Source organism: Anabrus simplex, chromosome 7 (assembly GCF_040414725.1).
Source record: "Anabrus simplex isolate iqAnaSimp1 chromosome 7, ASM4041472v1, whole genome shotgun sequence".
In the NCBI taxonomy this organism is placed as follows: Eukaryota; Metazoa; Arthropoda; class Insecta; order Orthoptera; family Tettigoniidae; genus Anabrus; species Anabrus simplex.
The window spans coordinates 292914916-292920143 of record NC_090271.1 but is presented as its reverse complement, the minus strand read 5'-3'; the positions used below and the strand labels follow the sequence as shown (position 1 = coordinate 292920143).

General features: G+C 38.8%; 1 pseudogene; it reads left to right on the top strand.

Annotated features, from left to right (window-relative positions):
- The first annotated feature begins 3366 nt into the window (after positions 1-3366).
- On the top strand, positions 3367-3484 carry LOC137501571 (5S ribosomal RNA; annotated as a pseudogene).
- The last annotated feature ends 1744 nt before the right edge of the window (positions 3485-5228 follow it).

Sequence of the window (5228 nt, the reverse complement as noted above, 5' to 3'; positions counted from 1 at the left end):
TGGGATTAGTAAAGTGGAAACTTTGGTCATCAACCGATGTAACTTAATTGTGTTTAGCCTTCAGCTTAGAAACTTGGATGGTCATGGGGTCATCAACCTCAGGGACTTAGATTAGGGCCATATGCCACTGTAGCATCATTTTCCTTGTGGTCATAATCCACAATGACTTTAAAGTAACTTAGAAGTTTGGAGGTCGGTCCATGACATAGTAGCAGGTCACATCGATTCAATTAAGGTTCCATGCCGTATAACCACTGTGTGGCACACACCGATTGGACTGCCTTAATTATACCCAGAGTTCGTGTTAGGAGGGCTGGACCATCAAGAATCATTATGATGGTACATGTAATCTCACATGGAAGCCAGACTTTCCTTTCTTTATTTAATAATTGAGACAATGGTTTTTAGTAAGGATGCCCATCAGGCAGTTAAGTCAAAGGCTCAAACCAGCGTTCGGCCCCTCTGTGTAAAATGATTGTGGTGTTAAGTGGACAAGATAGTGTCCGAATTATACATGGATTACAAATTATTAGTTTCTTCAGTAAAAGTTTCCTAAATAAAATACAAATATCTTATGAATAGACCTTTCATTTGAGTAGGTAGATTAGGATTACTAAACCCTGACTTTTACCTCAGCAAGTGACGAAGAACCCGAAACGACCCAAGAGACAGATCTCATGAACATTTCTGATAGGTAAGGAAGGTAGGTATCCTTCATAGTGGACCAAAGGGTTCAGTATTTCTCCGAATCCAAGACGACGGGTTTTTTCCTCAGAATCTCATGCGAAAAATCAAGGGTTGTCTTGCGTTCGCGGCCTAACAGTAATGGATACCACTGGCAACCGTGATGTGAGTAAAATGGTGTGTCAGTGCGCATCCAGTCTGCCGCGTGACGTCACGCTGGGAGCAAAGCAGGGAAGGCGGTAACATTTCTCGCGCTGTGAAGAGAGCGTATCGTTTAAAATGCATTTATTTACAATCGACAGACCGCAAATATGTTACTACTGTCAATTTACATAATGAATGCCTTATACACAAGCGTTATTATAGCTCTAGCAGTTTGTAATATTTGACATTTTCTTGGGCGTTTTTCTACCTGAATATAAGATAATGTTCTTCCTATTTAACTGTTTTAAGCGAATATAAGATATTGTGCACGCCATGGTTAAAATCACTTGTCGAGGAATTTTCACTGCTGGCGGTAACTGCTTCATTGTTCTCTCTGTCAGTTTGTCAAACATGCAGGGTTCCCCGCAAAGGTAATTACGTGAAGGTCATTGAATTCTTTCGCCAGTATATTTGTAACTTCCAGTAAATCGTTAAATTTCATTAAATTTCCTCTTGACACACATTGGAGCCAGTCTGGTTGTTGCTTCTGGCTGCTGAACAATTGTGCCTAAGTAGGAATACTTGTGAGCGATATAGCCAGCAATGTATTTCAAGCCTTCCTGAGTAACTGTTTCTTTTCATAGCATATCTTCAAAAGCCTCAAGCACATTTTCGTGTTCTGGAGTCATATTAAAAAATGCCATGTCCACCTCATTTACAGTCTGATAGTCAGACTGAACGAAAATATTAGCATTAATCTCTCTCCCTTTTCTATTGGTTTTACGTCGCACCGACACAGATACGTCTTATGGCGAGTTATTTATGGTGTTGTACTTAATTATTAGTTTTTTTGCTAGTTGCTTTACGTCGCACTGACACAAATAGGTCTTACGGCGACGATGGGACAGGAAAGGCCTAGGAATGGGAAGGAAGCGTCCGTGACCTTGGTTAAGGTACAACCCCAGCATTTTCCTGCTGTGAAAATGGGAAACCACGGAAGACCATCTTCAGGGCTGCCGACAGTGGAGTTCGAACCCACTATCTCCCGATTACTGGATACTGGCCGCACTTAAGCGACTGCAGCAATCGAGCTCTGTCCGTTTTTTTTTCATCCAAGCTTTTGCTTAGCTGAGCACGATTCTTTGTTGTCCACAGCGTTCTTATTCTGAGTAAACACGGCAGCAGAATGTTTACCCAGAATGTACCACCTTAATCTATGTTTGGAACTTGGATGATCATGAGGACCTCCCATTCCTCGTATATATAAAAAAAAATTCAACAGCGTCCTGATTCAAGCGATATGTTAATATATACTCCACGCAGTATTTAGAGACCAGGTACCGATTACCTTTCTATCAGGGACGCTTTGTTAAGTAGAATTCCTTTCTGGAAGGGCAAAGGCTCGCTCCCACCTAGAGGAATCGAATCGAACCGAACAGCCGAAATTTCCACTCGACCGCTCACATCTAGCGGAACACAATCGAACGGGATTCTACGGGAAACTTCAGGGCAGCAATGGACGGTGTGATAGAAGGTGTGAGGAGGCAGAAAAATACGAGAGATCGGAGAAGTTTCTGGGTGCATGAAATTAACAAGAGAGCCGAAAGAAGAGTATTCAAACTTATTTGAATGCTTATGAATATTGCATTTTCACGACCCGGATGCTCTACCGAGGTTGTGGGTTCGGATCCCACTGGTGTCCGGCTGGCCATTTTTGTTCTGTACCGTACTTAACATCTCTTCAACACGTACTACATGTACGTAACACGACCTAATACGTTGAAAGTCTGTTTCGATTATTTGAATGCTTGTTGCGACGGTAAGCCTACTTCAGAGTTACTGTATTGCAGTTTCAACAACTATTTCAGATAGTAGAATTTGACAGAAAAGTTCAATTTTACAGGAGGAAATGCTACCTCAGATGCATTGGGAGTCCGTGATCATTTTTAAAACAACTTTAATGCAGCAGATTGTGTCCTGTGGCAGGATGAAATCATTAATCAAGGTATCCTCAACATTATTTTTTTCAAATTTGCTTTACGTCGCACAGGCCAAGATAGGTCTTATGGCGACGATGGGATAGGAAAGGGCTAGAACCGTGGCGTTAATTAAGGTACAGGCCGAGCATTTTCCTGGTGTGAAAAATGGGGAAACCACGGAAAACAATCTTCAGGGCTGCCGACTGGGTTTCGAACCCACTATCTCCCGAATGAAAACTCACACCTATGCGGCCCTAACCGCACTGCCAACTCTATGTTACATTAATTAAAGACTGGGAAGTATATGTATTGTCCACAACAGAGCAATTTAGCATACAGTAGCCTACTATTATTGTTAGGAACACATATACGATAGTTTGAAACCTAGGGAATGCCACTTAGAAATCGTTCACTGTAAATATAATAAACACTTAAATATAGATCCCATATGAGATGCGGTGTCGATTATCGTACTGATATACCGTATGTGAACTCCGACGTAACATGATTTTGTGATGAAGTCATCAAAAATTATGAAATAAATTGTATATAGACTACAGTCTATACCATACCATGTTGAATACACCGGTTCTCGTCCGATCACCGCAGTTAAGCAACATTGGGCGTGGTCAGTACTTGGATGGGTGACCGCTTGGGAACACCACGTGCCGTTGGCTTGAAAGGATATCATTGTTGGATGCGCTTGAGAACGGTTGGCTGTTGAGAGAGCTCTTGCATTATTGTAGTGATAAAGTAGTGAAAACCTATTGAAATAGCTTAATTTTGTGTATATCTGATTCATTTAGTGCTGTTTATATAGTGGTGTTTAGTGCTTGTTGGTAGAAATTGGGAGTAGTAATAATTATTTAAATTTTGTAACAAGTAATTCAGTTGGTCTTCAGTAAATTACGTTTTCTAGGTTAAGTAGGCTAGCTATTATAGGTGCACCTTGTTTCGAATTTAGGTTTAGGTAATACTTTAGGTAACAATATTAACTTTAAAAATATTTGTAAATATCTGTAGGTTCGTTGGTTGTACTTACAAAGGCAGATTATCATAAGGAATAGTACCGTAACTTCTGCAGCAACTTCTCCGGTATTTCGTATAGATATACGTTCAAACTATCGCGAAGGTAATAATTTACTACATTAAAAAACACGACACGCCTGTAAACTTCCATTTAAAAAGAAGTTAAAGAGATTACACGGTAATAGTTAACAGTCGTATTGTTATTGATTATTGTCGCTCCTCATTCAAATATTGCATTGTTGGCTACAGTCGTGAACAAAGGGTGTAGTGTAGTCAAGTGAATATAAATAAAAATCAGCTGACCTTGTATTCCATTCATTTGTACTTCTGAGTAGGTAGTTAGTATCCGTAATTTATATTTCGCTCCCTCGATCTTTCAGTATTTATGAGCGGTTAGCTAATAATAATAATAAAGTTCATATATCCCAGTAATTGCAGTTCAAGTCCCTGGAGTAGTAGTAGTAGTAATTTTGATAGAAATATTTGAGAAATTATTGTAGACCTCGTTTTTTTCAGTAGGCCTAATTCAGGACACTTTTATTCTTCGTCCCGTGGAGTAGGGAAAATAATAGTAATCCACCAGCTGTAATAATCACATAACCACATTTCAGTAGAATTGTAGTGAAGATAAGGTATAATATATTAGATAGTATCTTGCCAGTTATATTCGTGTTTTTCTTCGTGTACGGCAATCCTTTCGATACTTAAGCATTTAACCAAACGCAGTGTAGTGTAGTGTAGATACATTGTAGTATAGATACAGTACATTTAGATAGTGCCGTATCTTGCCTGCTATATTCGTGTGTTATCTTTCGTGTGTATCTATTAGACCCTAATACTAATAGTAATTTGTCTAAGCATTTAGCTTCGTTGGTAATCTTTGAGTACAGTAGTTCTTGCAAATTTCATTTCTGTTGTGCTTAGTAGTGACATACGGTACGGTACCGGTATCGTAATTAGGATACGTCTGAAAGTAGTTTAAAAATTACTGTAGTGTACTGTACAGTAGTATACGAGTAATATCCTATTAGAAATTAGTGTGCTTATTTTGTTATTGTAAAATATTTGTGTAGTACTGGTGTAGTAGAGGTATCCATAGAAACGCTTACTAAAATATCGTTGAAATTAGGATAGGCTTAATTGCAGTTGGAATTGTGTAGTTCTTATGTATTACTTTCGATATTCAGTAATTAACAGCAGTTTTTATCCTGTTAGGGGTTGTAGGATTTTAAAAAAATAGAGCACGACTAAGTAGTACTGTAGTGTAGTCGTATATTAATTACCTTATTGTTGTGTAGTATCCCAGACAATATATCCCTCCGTTCATTTATTTTTTTGCAAATAAGTTACTTTATTTTTTAATTTAAAATTTTCCCCCCGTAAAGAATGGCT